The 14,802-nt window shown below is 42.3% G+C and overlaps 3 long non-coding RNA genes across 3 annotated transcripts; all 3 read right to left on the bottom strand.

Moving 5' to 3' along the window:
* Nucleotides 1–7,425: 7,425 nt before the first annotated feature.
* On the bottom strand, nucleotides 7,426–9,315 carry LOC118220995. Its single transcript, XR_004764043.1, has 4 exons — nucleotides 9,162–9,315; nucleotides 8,636–8,704; nucleotides 8,481–8,510; nucleotides 7,426–8,182 (listed from the first exon to the last, which is right to left on the bottom strand). It is a non-coding gene; the product is annotated as an uncharacterized LOC118220995 (long non-coding RNA).
* Nucleotides 9,316–10,742: 1,427 nt separating this feature from the next.
* Nucleotides 10,743–12,828, bottom strand: LOC118221005. Its single transcript, XR_004764045.1, has 3 exons — nucleotides 12,512–12,828; nucleotides 11,764–11,807; nucleotides 10,743–10,779 (listed from the first exon to the last, which is right to left on the bottom strand). It is a non-coding gene; the product is annotated as an uncharacterized LOC118221005 (long non-coding RNA).
* Nucleotides 12,829–12,953: 125 nt separating this feature from the next.
* On the bottom strand, nucleotides 12,954–14,802 carry LOC118221000. Its single transcript, XR_004764044.1, has 3 exons — nucleotides 14,688–14,802; nucleotides 14,314–14,324; nucleotides 12,954–14,202 (listed from the first exon to the last, which is right to left on the bottom strand). It is a non-coding gene; the product is annotated as an uncharacterized LOC118221000 (long non-coding RNA).

Below are 14,802 nucleotides of genomic sequence, written 5' to 3'. Positions count from 1 at the left end.
CACAGGTGACACTTTGACCTGCGACACTGCAAGAGGAGAGAGGCAGGGAACGGGGAACAACATATTGGGGCGACGTAGCTCAGGAGGTAAGAGCGCTTGACTGGCAGTCGGAGGGTTGCCGGTTCAATCCCCCACCCTGGGCGTGTCGAAGTGTCCCTGAGCAAGACACTTAACCCCTAATTGCTCCCAATGAGCTGACTGGTACCTTGCACGGCAGCCTTTCACCACTGGCGTGTGAATGGGTGAATGAGAGACATCAATTGTAAAGTGCTTTGGATAAAAGCGCTATATAAATGCAGACACAAACCAGCAGCTGGTAGTGGTGCCAGTTTGGCTGTAGTACGCATGCCGTTCGGGGGCACCTATAACCAAAACACAAAAAGAGCCCGGCAGAAAAAAAATGTATTTAATTTTTTTAAAAGTTTTTTTTAACTTAATGCTAGGATGATACAAACATGTTTCAGTGAAAATACTTATATAAAGATATTATTATTTGGAGTGTACCTTTCAGCATAGTACACTGAATAAAATGCTTCAATGGACAAACCTGGAACTTTTACTTCATTTGAGCACAGTAAAATATGCAGTGTTGATTCAACTCTGAGTGATAATAGTTGATTTAACACTGGACCTTTTATTGTGAATGAAAATTCAAAATTTCAGTTGGGAAGAGCAAAAGAATGTAGGTGTAGCAACCTAGTAGTAGTAAAATTTTAGGTTTATCCAACGAGGCATTTCTTCAGTGCAGGACATGGTTCTTGAGATTAAGACCAGAGACTCATGACCCCAACCGGGCCCAAAAAAACCCCAAATTGCCAAGTCTCAGGGGTTATGAAAGTGGCAGCGTTTCTGAAAGTGCTGGCGCTTCTGAAAGTGCCGGCGTTTCTGAAAGTGCCAGCGTTTCTGAAAATGCCAGCGCTTCTGAAAGTGCCTGTGCCCACTTTGTTTGATGTCGTCCTGGCACCAGCCTACCGCAGTGTTCAGAGCGATGCCAGGTTCCGCCTCACGCCGGGCACTGTACGGGGCGCCCCGCCCCACCCGCCCGCCCGCACCGCCCGCACCGTGTTCGTTCCGGTCAGCGCCGCGCTGAGAGACGAGCGACCCGGGCGGCCTCTTCTCAGAATGACAGCGTGGCGGGAGGCCGCGCGGACGGGGCTCCTCCCCGACCCCGCGTCCCCGCCAGGACCGCAGCTGCTGTCTCAGCTCATTCTCAGACCGAGATGAGCCACTGGGGGCTTGTTCAGAGGAGATTATGCAAAGCACAGTGTTCAGAGTTAAAGGTTAATCACCGTACACCTAGATCATTTCTTTTCTTAATTAAAAAAAAAAATCTCTAAATGTGTTTGTATGTCTGTGTTATGATGAAACATTTTTAAGCATTACATCACATTACAAGCACTTAGCGCACACTTTTATCCAGAGCAACTTACACAACTTTTGAATAGCATTTACACTGAATCCATTTATACAGCTGGATGTATACTGAAGCCTTGCTCAAGGGTACAACAGCGGTGTCCTACCTGAGAATCAAACCTGTGAACTTAAGGCTATGAGACCAGATACAATATTATTTGGCGGAAAAAAGAAACAGACAGAAAACATCATAGTGCTGCCCTCCTACGTTTGAAAAATGCTTTCTGCGTTCCACTCCGGCCCAAACCATGGTACCAAACTGCACCTTAGGGGGCGCTACTGCGGTTTTGACTCAACATTTTTCAAACTGGAGAATCATGGCGACCTGTTCATAAACGCTCTCCTGTTCCTCCTAAACAGTCCACTAAAATATGTTTCTGAGAACGGTTTGAGGTGAGAAATAGGCCGTGCCATTTCTAGATCTTGATTCATACTTGATCTGCAATGCCTAGTTTAACAGTTTAATCCCAGTTTCATGGGCCAGGCGGTGCTACACTGTACAGATTCATTTGCATACAGAATGCTTTATGCAAATGAGATGGACACGCCTACTACACCCACCCCACTCCTTTTTCAAATTAGTGTAGTAGGTGGAGCCTCTTATCTCATGTACTCCGTTAGTGTAATATTAATACTGGACCATGGCCAACAACACACTTGACCTTGGTTTTATACATCCATCTTTTATCCATACCCACTTATTCCTGGGCAGTGCTACTGGGGGTGGAGCTGGAGCCTATCCCATCATGCAGTGGGCAAGAAGCAGGAATACATCTTGGACAGGCCGCCAATCTATCGCAGGGCACACACACTATTCACTAACACTCTCATACATATGGGCCATTTAGAGTCTCCAATTAGCCCCACCTGCATGTCTTTGGACTGTGGGAGGAAACCGGAGTACCCGGGGGAAACCCACGCGGACACGGGGAGAACATGCAAACTCCATACAAGAATGGCCCCAAGCTGAGATTCAAACCCACGACCTTCTTGCTGTGAGGCGACAGTGCTACCCACTGCACCACCGTGCCGCCCATAGCATAGATGCGTAGCATACTGTAGATGTGCAACATAAATGCGCAGCATAAATACGCAGCATAGATGCACAGCATACTGTAGATGTGTAACATAAATGCGCAGCATACTGTAGATGTGCAACAGAAATGCGCAGCATAAATTACATTACATTACATTACAGGCATTTAGCAGACACTCTTATCCAGAGCGACGTACAACAAGTGCATTGGTTCACGGTGTAGCGGTAAATACGCAGCATAGATGCACAGCATACTGTAGATGTGCAACAGAAATGCGCAGCATAAATACGCAGCATAGATGCACAGCATACTGTAGATGTGTAACATAAATGTGCGGCATACTGTAGATGTGCAACAGAAATGCGCAGCATAAATACGCAGCATAGATGCACAGCATACTGTAGATGCGCAGCATGAACACGCAGCATAGATGCGCAGCATACTGTAGATGTGCAGCATGAACACGCAGCATAGATGCGCAGCATACTGCAGATGTGCAGCATGAACACGCAGCATAGATGCGCAGCATACTGCAGATGCGCGTGAGCAAGGCAGCGGTGGTCAGGCCGCTTCCTGTGAGCCGCGAAACGGTCGCAGTCGCGGCTCAGCTTCCTAGCAGCGCAGCGTTAATCACCACCCGTCCGCTCGCCGCGTCTGAAAGGTCACGCTTTCCTCCGCTGACGCGCAGACCGAGACCTCTCTCTGTCCCCCCGATTTCTGACACATAGACTCCCCCTCAGCCCTCCAGCCAACGTAGTGAAAAATGAGTCACGATACAGAGGTTCTGTACCCTGGAGGGACGCTGTGGAATTGTCCACCCCCCCCCCCCCCTCACTGACGCATGACACACGACCACTTAAAGAAAAGGGGAGGGAGTTTCAAAGTAAGAGGTGAGAACCACAACCTGGGTGGGGGGATGTCAGTCACCGGGTTGGGACAGGACTGCACTATGTGTCTTTATTTCCAGTGGTCAAGTGTTTAGACCAAGTCAACATTACCTCTTGACTGAGGATTGATAATTGTAAAAACCTGCCAGACAACCTGTTCCAAAATGGGGTCAACTGAAAACTTGCAATCAACAGTTTGTGATTTTTACAGACATCCTTGTCCAGGGTGGCCTGCAGTCCATTTATACAGCTGGTCCTTTACTGAAGCAAAGTTAACTTCAGATTTAGTTACTGGTATTTCACTGAAAACCAAAACAACAGCACACTACTGGAAGATTGATCCAACACCCTTCAGGGTGTATGTCCAAGTCCCTATCCACTGTACCACCTTTCAGTGTGTTAATACCGCTTTTACGACTACTTCAGTCATTTCGCAGCGGAACTAAGTTGGAGCGAGCGTTCGGTTTTTCTGGTTTGCCTTTAGAACTTCAGTTCCGAGACCTGAAGGACATGGGAGCAGTTTGAGCATGTCCAAGTGTTGCCGTGCACCGTCGGTGACATAAGAATGAATACCTCCCTTAGCTGGTTTCTTTAATGGGAAATAAAAGAACCATGGGTGAGGTGAACCGGGGTGTTTATTTGACTGGGGATTCCATATGTAAATATAAAATATGTATTTTAATTGAATCCAGACCTAAAGTCCTCGGTGTATGATTCTATATATTTGGTTGTGTCTCGGATCCTGATTTGATTTTTGAGAAACTTGGCAGCCAGGTGTGCTTCTTTGCACGGTGCATGTGAATGCTTGAGGATTAATCCGTAGGTACATACGATCCTTTACCTGTCACTCAGTGCATCTGAATGCTTGAGGATTAAAGCGTAGGTACATACGATCCTTTACCTGTCACTCAGTGCATGTGAATGCTTGAGGATTAATCCGTAGGTACATACGATCCTTTACCTGTCACTCAGTGCATGTGAATGCTTGAGGATTAAAGCGTAGGTACATACGATCCTTTACCTGTCACTCAGTGCATCTGAATGCTTGAGGATTAAAGCGTAGGTACATACGATCCTTTACCTGTCACTCAGTGCATGTGAATGCTTGAGGATTAGTCCGTAGGTACATACGATCCTTTACCTGTCACTCAGTGCATGTGAATGCTTGAGGATTAAAGCGTAGGTACATTCGATCCTTTACCTGTCACTCAGTGCATCTGAATGTGACATGACAATCAGAAGACTGTAACGTACATCAAAGAACAGCTTGGCCATGTCTGAGCTTACCTGCCTTACCTGCACAACTACTGCGTATGCATGTTGTATACAAGCTGTGTGCTCAACAGTAGCTAGGTAAGCTGTTTCGGACATGGCCTTCAGCTCAGCGAACAGGATGTGAAACCTGTACAGCAGTGGTAACCTACTGTGGTCCAGGAGACCAACCATCCAGTAGGTTTTCACTCCAACACTAACAAAGCACATCTTCAACAGCTAGAGACCTTGTTGGGCTGCTGTTCAGTAGAGCCAGGTGTACCAAATTAGGGATGAATAGAAAACTACAGGATGGTAGATCTCAGGAGCAGGGTTGACTACCGCTGCTGTACAGCAAGGACAGCAGCTGTGAGCCACCTCTGTGCTACAACACAGGCTGAATCTCCTCAAAGATGCAACACTGCCCCCTACTGACAAGAAGCACAGCACAGAAATACACGTTTACTCAACCATGAACGCACATGCACACACACACACACACACACACACACACGTGCACTTCTTAAAATTTGGATTTTTTTGCAGAGAACAAGTTTATCTGACTGTTAATTTTCAAAACTTGTAACGTGTATGTTTGTGTGTGAATATGAGTACATGTATAGACTGGGGTGTGCTGTTATGAAATAATGAGTGGCAAGACCCTATGGCCTTGAGATGGAGACTCTCTACTGCTGCCAGGCATTCATCTACAGTAAGTGCTCTGTCACTATGACCTTATTTCCTAGGAGCTCAATGTACTATTGCAGAATCTGTGAATTCATGCATCAGCACCGTGGAGAAGCCACAGTAACTCTGTGAGACCCAGATTTATGCAATTGCAAAAAAAAAAAAATCTTAAAATCTTCTAGTTGGTGGCCAATGATGAGGAATATGTTGAAAAATTACCTTTTTAATATTTTGCTTCAAACTTATGAACATGTGAGAATGCAACATTGGGATTGAGTGGTAGCGGAAATGGTAATTTTGCTTCCCTGCAAGAACATTCAAAGACGCAGTCGCACTAGTTTAAAAACTCAAACTTCACAGTTCAGCTGTGATAGCCTGATGAGCAAATAACCTGTAGCAGGCCATTTCAGACATGGTCAGAACTTGTGCAATAATGCTGTCACAACAAATCCAGCAAGAACAGACGTTTATATAAACCACCGGCAGTGGGACTGCCCCCTCATCACATTCTGTGCACAAAGCAAAGCTTAAAAGGTACTGAATATCTTCACCGAATTTAGGGAAATTGATGGATCTTCTGATGCGACGTAAAAGCTCGTCCAGCACTATGGGCAGTGCAGGACAAAATGCTGACTGAGATATTCCAGCTGTGGCAGTTATCGATTGAAACGATCCAGATGCGATCATAGATGGGCGCTATGACGTTGCAAAGGGCCTGACTATTGCCTGGACAAAATGGGAATGTTGTGCAGGAGTTTTTAGGTGATCTTTTATCTCTCCCGGATGAGCACAGTATGTATTTCTATAGCTGCGTGTTTGTCACAGAAGTCACAGGTGTCACTGATTCCAGGATTGTCTTTCGCAATTTTTTGCGCTTTCTGTGATTTTTCAGCAGGTCTGAATGGTGACCACAATGTAGCCTGCTGTTAGTTGTTTGCAATCAAATATTTGACAGCCCCCATCAACAGTCTTGATGCTGAGTGTGTTATGTTCTGTGCAAGGACCCAAACGCAGACCAGGGAAATCCAAAAAACGTTGTCTTTATTCAGTCCAAAGTTCAAAGCCAGGTATTCAGAGATAGGACGGTACAATATCAAGTTTCCAAAAGAATAGTGGTAAAAGGGCAAAAAATCAAAAACCAGGAGATCAGATAGGCGAAGGTACAAAGGAACAGGCAAAAGAAAAGTCAAAACAAAGCAAAGGTCAAACCAGAAAGCAATCAAACAAAAGGGGCAGGCAAACTCGAAGTCGTACGGAAAGGGTGTCTCAGGAATCTCGATAAACAAAGGCTTACAACACATCGGCACAGTGAATACGATCAACGTTCTGACAGGGAGCTGGTGGGAAAGACTGACATTTATACACTGGGGAAGGCAACAATCAAGGAGGGGTTACGTGAGTAAGGGTGGAGTAACAAACGAAATCCAGGTGAAGAACTTTAGGATAACTAATTAAATGACAGGGGACTGACAACGCGGACTGGAATCACATAGACAACAATGATAACAGACGGCCTGGGTTTAGCAGGTAAAACACGTGCAGAGAGAGAGAGGTGCATTTAGAGCAGGAGACAGGTGCAGGCAATTGCAGAACTCAGCATTAGGGCAGACTAGAAAGAAAAGGGGCGGAGCTACAGCGCAGCATGGAAAAGGGGAGAAAGTTTAAATTACTATACTAATACATTAACCAATCAAAAACCCAAAACTAGTGTTTGTCAATCCATTAGTAATATTCACGTTAGTATATTAATGAGGTTAGTACTTTACAATCTATAAGTTAGTAAGGATTAGTAGAAATGAGTAAAACTAGATATAAGCAGGAAGTAAAACGAGACTGGAAAGAAGGGGGGAAACCACGAAAACCCGGAACCACCCGAATAGTAAAATCACGCAAATACAGGGGAGTGAAGCAGCTCAGGGAACACAGACACAGAGACGGCACTGGGGAGACAAGTGACCGGGAGAATGAAAATACTGGGACGGAGGATGTGAAAAATAATAAACTTACAGAAACACAAAACAAACACTAACAGCAAACAGATACTAATACAGACTACAACAGAGTGCTGCTTGCATGGTAGCTACACATTGTCAGTGACAACAGGCACTCTATCAAAAACTAGCCTACAGCATGTACCAAATCCAACTTCATAGAAATAAAAACAGACATAAACCTTTTTATTAATATTATGGACAGCAACCTGGCAGAAGTAAAACTAGCAGGAATCAACATCAAGATATTTATATGACTGGACAGAGAAATGTCAACGCTAGAATTACATGTAATTTATTTAAAACAGACGTAATAACAAGCTATAGTTTACAGAGGGCATCACACAAAGCCAAGTCTCGCTGTTTACAAGGACTGCTTTTTTACATTAAAAATGTCAAAGTACTCCTCTCTTCATTCTTTAAATACAGAGATACAGAATTACATATTTATACTAACCCATTATTAACTAACTGACCCATTATTATCTAACTAACCCATTATTCATTAACTAACCCATTATTAACTAACTAGCCCATTATTACTACTTGGAACATGTGAAGAGTGAAGCACATTTAATGATTCTAACAGTTTGTATCTGTCAAGGAAAATATTCCTGTGTTGCTGGTAAAACTAATTTTCATTCAAGCAACACATTTGTAATTTTTTCCAGACAGAAATGAAAGACAAAGTGGATGTGTTTTTTAAACCCTCATTTTGGACCTTTGTTTGCAATTATGTAAGGCAAACTGTTTTCCATTTGAAAAAAAAAAGAAGAAATTAACAAATTTGGACTAGAACCTGTTGGATTTTAGTCTTAGTCTTAGTCTTGAAGAGGATTTGACCATTTTCTGTCTCAAACTTGACTTGGTCTTGGCTTGATTTGGACTTTCCCTGGTCTTGGACTTTGGTCTAGCCCTGGGGGAAAGTATAATCCCAAGAGAGACTGCAAGTGAACGAAAATACAGATACAAGCGACAACTTTCCAACTACTGAACATTAAATTGCAATTGCAATTATAGTTTTGAAACAATTTGCTAATCTGCTGTAATGAACTGGACTGCCTCTGGATATATTTTTTCAGATTTTATTCTCATATGGCTACATTCTTCCAAAATACAGGAAAACCCATATCTAATGAGGATAAACCATATGGTAAATCATATGGATTAACTGAACTTGTAAATACTCCTTGTTTAAAGTATATAATACAAACCTTAATTTCCTGGTTCTGGTGCACGATCATCTGGAAATTAAATACATCTGATCAGTATAGTCTAAAAACAAGTTGGAAATTGAACTGTTCATTTCTTTGACAGTTTTAGAAAACTGACCATCAACTACAGTATGCCATGCCTTTGGAGTAGATACCTGTTGAGCGTGGCGATCGTCATCGGAGGGGAATTGAGACGTCTCCACTGTCTTCGCCTCCATTTGGTTCTGGGGAAAGGAGGAATAGCAATGGTCCCAGTTAAAGGTTCCGCTCTGCATTACGTCAGACTTCTGAGGCCCATGGCGAGCACACCAAAACCAGTAAAACAAAACAAAAACAAAACAAAAAAACAGAAAATGTCAGAACCAGGAAGTATCATTTTTTTGCTCAGCTGACAAGCTCAGTTGTGTCCTCTGTCACAGTGCTAATCATGTTTACAATGAACGCAACGCAGAGCAGTGATGTGAGAAGGCTACATGAAGCCCAACACCCTTCACCAAGGTATCATTGTTAGCAAGATTGACAATGATACACTCATGTATCCGCGTTAAGATTGCAAACAATGCTACAATATAGAAAAAAGTATTTTTGGACCACGTAAAACAGTGTGTTTCTTTAAAACTGACATTAGCAATCGCCCAAACTTGTCAGCATCATCCAAAAGCTAAAATTATCTATACCTACTCAGCCGACCAAATCTTCTACCTCGCAGAAGAAAACAGCCTATTCATACAAAACCTGGCAACCACAACATCTCAGCGAAGTGCAGCGACAGCTAATTAGAGAGCCTAAACTGTCATGGTTCTGTGTTTTCCCTTTGTCTTTCCTTGTTGGGCCGCCAGATTTCTGTTTTGTGTCCTGCTCCCCCTGTTTAATTGTATTATTGTTTTCAATTGTCCAATTATTGTTTTTTGGTTATCTCGTTTTCCCTTCCCTCTATGTGGCCTGATTGTTCATTGTGCCCTCCTGTGTCTCGTCAGTGTCGTGTCTATTTAGGTTTCCCTTCTCCCTGACTCAGGTGTTGGATCCTTGTTGGTTCTGATCATGTTCCTGCCCCGTGTATTCCTGCCCATGTTCTGTTTTCAACTTGCTTTTGGACTTTTGGATTTTCTTGTTTCTGGTGGTTTTTGAAGTTTCTCTTTGCGTTTTGTGAGAGTTGCCCTGCGAGGCCTTTTGTTCGTTTTTGTTCCGGATGTGTTTGTTTTCGTTCTTGTTAAGTAAAGCCTTTGTTTCGTACCTTTTGGAGTTTTGAGTTTTTTCCCTGCACTCTGCTTTTGGGTCCTAACCCCCCACAGCCCCCTCCTTTCCTCCACTACTTCCTCGTCTCCTCCATGCCTCAGAAACCGATCTTTGCACCCTCCCTCCCTCCCTCCCACCCTCCCTCCAGTGTCCCAATATTGGAGGAGATGAGCAAAGCGCACAGAACTGCATTGGCAAAGCGGCTTCAAAGCTCATCTGCTCCCCTCCTTTCCTCTACATACTTCCAGGTCGGAAACGAGTGGAAATGGGGGGAGTTGAGGAAAGGAGGAGAGTAGTGAAAAGTACTGAGCCTACAGAGACAGCAAAACAGATCAGTATGTGCATTTTGCTGTATATTGTTTTTGTAGGCAGGTTATAATGGAATTGACCAAAACAATAAAAGGCGCTAATGCAATATTCACGATACAAGGTTAGAAACACAATGTTAACACATCAGGCCTTGCTACTATGGGGTACGTTACTATAGGCATACTATTTTATTAAACAACTGAGCTCAGATATTAAAGGAATTCTGTAACAATACTGCAGCTTCACACGGCTGTCCCGCATTTAGCTACCTGAGAAGGTGCATCGCCGAGATTCAGCCTGAACAGTACACTTGTAAACAGCACAGCTTGGCATTTTGACAAATTAACTTACATATTACAAATGTACCAACATTGAAACATGTTAATGGAATAACCTATTAAAGTTAGCTGACATGCTGCAGTATTCTTAACCAAACAGGAAACTGAATAATAAACACTTAATAAGCAGTAGTTTTATTTGGTATGAAAACTCTTAAAACTCTTAAACATTCTTAATACGTTTTAACATAACATAGCATCAATCAATCAATCAATCAGACTTTATTTGTATAGCACTTTCATACATGTAAAATGTAACACAAAGTGATTCACACAATACTCGCCCCCATCCAGCTTCTCCAGCATGACCGTGCCCTCGCCCACCTCCTCTCCCATCTCCTCCCCCGGCTCTGCCCCAAGCTCCGTCCCATGGCCCTCCTGCTCAATGATGATGGCCATGGTCCTGATTGGCTGGGCTGTTGGTGGTAGTGAGTATTTGATAGCAGATTGGCGGTAGTGAGTAACATAACATAATGACCAGAACAGGCCATTCAGCCCAACGATGCTCGCCATTTTCCTGACTAAATTAGCGCTTCGAATACCAACTCGATAGTATCTAACACTTTATTAAGCCTAGTCTTGAGAATCCCCAGAGTTTTTGCCTCAACTACATGACCAGGCAGGCTATTCCACACATTGACCACTCTGTGTGAAAAAATCCTTCCTAATGTCTGTACAGAATTGACATTTTGATAATTTTCATTAATGTGCCCTTGTTCTACTGACAGAACTCAACCTGAAGAATCTTGTGTAGTTCACTTTTTTTATCCCCTTTATGAAATTTAAAGCCTCAATAAAATCACCCCTAAGTCACATTTTACTTGGCTTGAAGAGATTAAGCATTTTAAGTCTTTCCTCATAGCTCTTATCTTTCATACCAGGAATTAATTTGGTAAATGGTCTGCATTTATATAGCGCTTTTATCCAAATCACTTTACAATTGATACCTCTCATTCACCAGAGCATTTAGAGGTTAGGTGTCTTGCTCAGGGACACTTTGACACGCCCAGGGTGGGGCTCGAACTGGCAACCCTCCGACTGCCAGACAACTGCTCTTACCTCCTGAGCTATGTTTGGTTGCTCTTCTTTGAACCTTTTCCAGAGCCTCTCTGTTTTTCTTGTTGTATGGTCCCCAGAACTGTACACAATACTAAATGTATGGTCTAACAAATGTATTGTATAAGATAGGTATAACTTCCTTGGATTTTTTGGATCTTTTGGATTTACTTTTGGCTATATATCCCAGCGTCCTATTGGCCTTTTTACTACTACAGCACAGTTTTAAATAGCCTGTGATTAATACAGCAGCATGCCATACAAGCAATACAAGGAAAGATGAAGGGAACCGACACGTTACTTCAAGAATTTATTCACCCTTCATCCTTACCCCCATCACGTACCATCAGACTGTGCCCTGCTGTTTTGACCTCCAGGACACGATAGTCTGGGAAACAGACAATAGTTTATTGATGCAAAGCTTTATGTGTGTGTATATGAGTGTATATATATGTAGATGTGCATCAGTGTGTGTATTTGAGTGTGTGTGTGTGTGTACAGTGCTGCTTGAATGTATGTGAACCCCTTCTGCAATTATAGATTTTATCGTGAAATCTTTATTTAATACTGCAAGAACCTGAGGAAATCATGTATGTAGTAAAAAAAACAAAAGGAGTCAGTGTTGGTACAAAAATAAGTGAAGCCCAAGTTGCATTAGTTAAATCAAATTGGTAAGTAGAATCAGGTGGGTAAATAATTGGGTACCAAATGAACAAATCAAAAGAGAGATCTTTAGGAAAGAGTTTGGGTGGGGTGAATAGAGATAAGAAGCTTGGTCAGTTTGGTGTTACTCATACAACTGAATGTGAAACACACCATGCTGAGAGGAAAGGAGATCTCAGAGGAGATCAGGAAGAGGGAATTGAGAGCATTCAGTCTGGGGAAGGCTATACAATCATCTAAAAAAATCTGAGATGATTTTATAACTACATTTTATGCAAAAATAATGACCATCCCTATAGGTCGCACAAACTTTCAAGCAGCACTGTATATACATGTGCGTATATACAGTTGACCTTACATGTGATATAATTAATCTGATAATGTACACATAATGTAGTTGTCTTAAATGCATTGTATAGTTACACTTACCTTCTCCTATGATAAATTAAAATACCAATGACCTAAAAAGACAAAGTCAAAAACAGTAATATCAGTTGGGATATTATATAACAGTAATTTGGAATACAAATCTAAATAAATACTTTTGGTGAAAAATAAATATTTTTCCACAAAAAAAGTTCAAAATGAAAAATCACTTGCTCGTATGTAATTTTATTTTATGAAGAGGCAAATGCATCAAATAATTCCAATTCTACATCTATCAACTCTACCAGGATGACTTTCCCATCGTTATAATTCCATGTAAAATATTATGCACAATAATGACAATTTAAATAAATGAAGCAAATAAATTACAAATACCAGGGCTAATACGGCAAGAACTCCAACTGTAGTGCAGATTGCAATGCATTTTTCTGAGAAATGAAATCACAGACAAACAGTGTTGTATTATAAATACAAAGGCAGAATGAATCCTGCAGCTGAGGAGTTGCAAGCCCAACTCCCTAAACCTCTTGGCAGTGCAGTGTCAGTGACCCTCGCTCCTCGGTTGCAGGTTTGATTCTGCCACTGTACCCTTGAGCGAGCTACTTAACCTGAATTAGTAAAAATATCTAGCTTTATGCAAAAGTGTAATCTTTGTAAATCACTCTGGATAAAGAGGAGCTGATTTTCTGTGTGTGTGTTGCAGGGCATGGGCACATGGGGGTTAGAGTTTGAAAGATTCAAAATAGTATTAGCTCCCCCTTGGACAGACCTCTCCGGGTCTAGACTAGTGATATTCCTTAATGCCATTCCTTCGGTCCCTTCTGAATTCTTGCTCCGAACACTGAATTGCATGGACTTGACATCTTTTTTGTGTTAAAGTGAATTTTGTTAGACTCAATACAGGTCTCTTGCTCTTCATTCTTAATTTAAATTAAGAGATCGGTGTGAACAGAATGATTAAGGTTCCTAATGGTTCAGTTTCCTTGGGCAAAACAACCAAGGTGGCGTGGTCTCTGGTAACACTACACTATGCAATATGTTTGTGGTGTCACAGTCTGAAGTATTGATGCCTATTCCAGTATGAAAGGGTTTGAGCAAGTTCAATCCTCCATGTGTTGGGAACTTTGGTTTGACTATTTCTCAAGATCCATCTGGTTAGCACAGAGCTTCAGAGCATGTCTATAGTCTTTAAATGTGGTCGCTACACTATGTTTACAATCGATAAGTTATTGCTGTCACACCAAATGGATTACAACATCCCCATGTGGCTGCACGTGACCCAGTACAGCAGTTTTGTCGCTGTCACGAGTTGATAATGTGAACTGAGAAATAGAAAGGGTGGCCTCCTTTCCAGTGGATCAAATGTGTACGTATTTACTCTGATTCTTTTTCTTTTTAATGTGTGGTTTGCTTACCTGTGCAAGCTCCGCTGTTCGTCGGCCGGGGTTCAGCAGGATGTATGGTCCAGGACGGGATAGGAAAATAGGTTTTATGTAAAGTACAATTTTTTGTGAAACTTTGTAATAAAGGTCTTGGTTGGTACTTACCTGTCACCCGTGTTGTTTGTAACGGAGTCGTTGCCCTGTGCAAGTAAGAACAGTTAAAGGGTTCATATGGGGAAGTTTGCAACTGCTGTCATAACCTTGAAGCGTGGTGTATCGTGTGCGGGTGTATAGTCTTGCCTGTTGGCGTTGGTGTTTATTAATGTCGTCGCTTGAGGCCTGTAAAGTACACTGGAATAGATGGGGGGGGGAAGGAATTTTAATATACATCTGCCTGTGCTTTCATTTTTTTTTTTTACTATGAATCATTTCAGTAGCAACCACAAATTGGTGGGAACTTACCGTGCTTGGCCCTGTGAATGGAAAAGAGATGCACATTAAATGATAAATATTTTAGGAAATGCATGGGTATGGTGCACACCTTGCCGAACCTGTACCTTAAGCAAAAATTTAATCTGAGGTGCAGGCATGTTGTAATAATACCTAATAATACCTATCTAATGTTAGTGAGAGAGCAGTAGGCCAGCGTTAGTCTTCAGTTGAAATTGCTGACCTGCTCTCCATCTGATTACATTCGTTCAAAAAAGGGTAACCTTGCTTGTGTGGATTACAATGAGCTGCTTACACTAAGGACCACATTCTGTAAAATAACACAACTATTTCTGGTTAGCGCTTTACAGTGGCTAAAAGAAAGAATTGCCCCACACGCTGCATACCTTTTGGTTTTGTAATTTCACATGTTCCGTTTTGAAAACCATCCTGAAATCCACATTCTTTACTTGAGTTACAGAATGCTTCTCCTCGTTGCAGTATATCCACGAGGCAGTAGTA

The sequence above is a fragment of the Anguilla anguilla genome, chromosome 1, assembly GCF_013347855.1.
Source record: "Anguilla anguilla isolate fAngAng1 chromosome 1, fAngAng1.pri, whole genome shotgun sequence".
NCBI classification, from domain to species: Eukaryota; Metazoa; Chordata; class Actinopteri; order Anguilliformes; family Anguillidae; genus Anguilla; species Anguilla anguilla.
The sequence above is the reverse complement of the archived record's forward strand: the minus strand, read 5'-3'. Positions and strand labels throughout refer to the sequence as shown.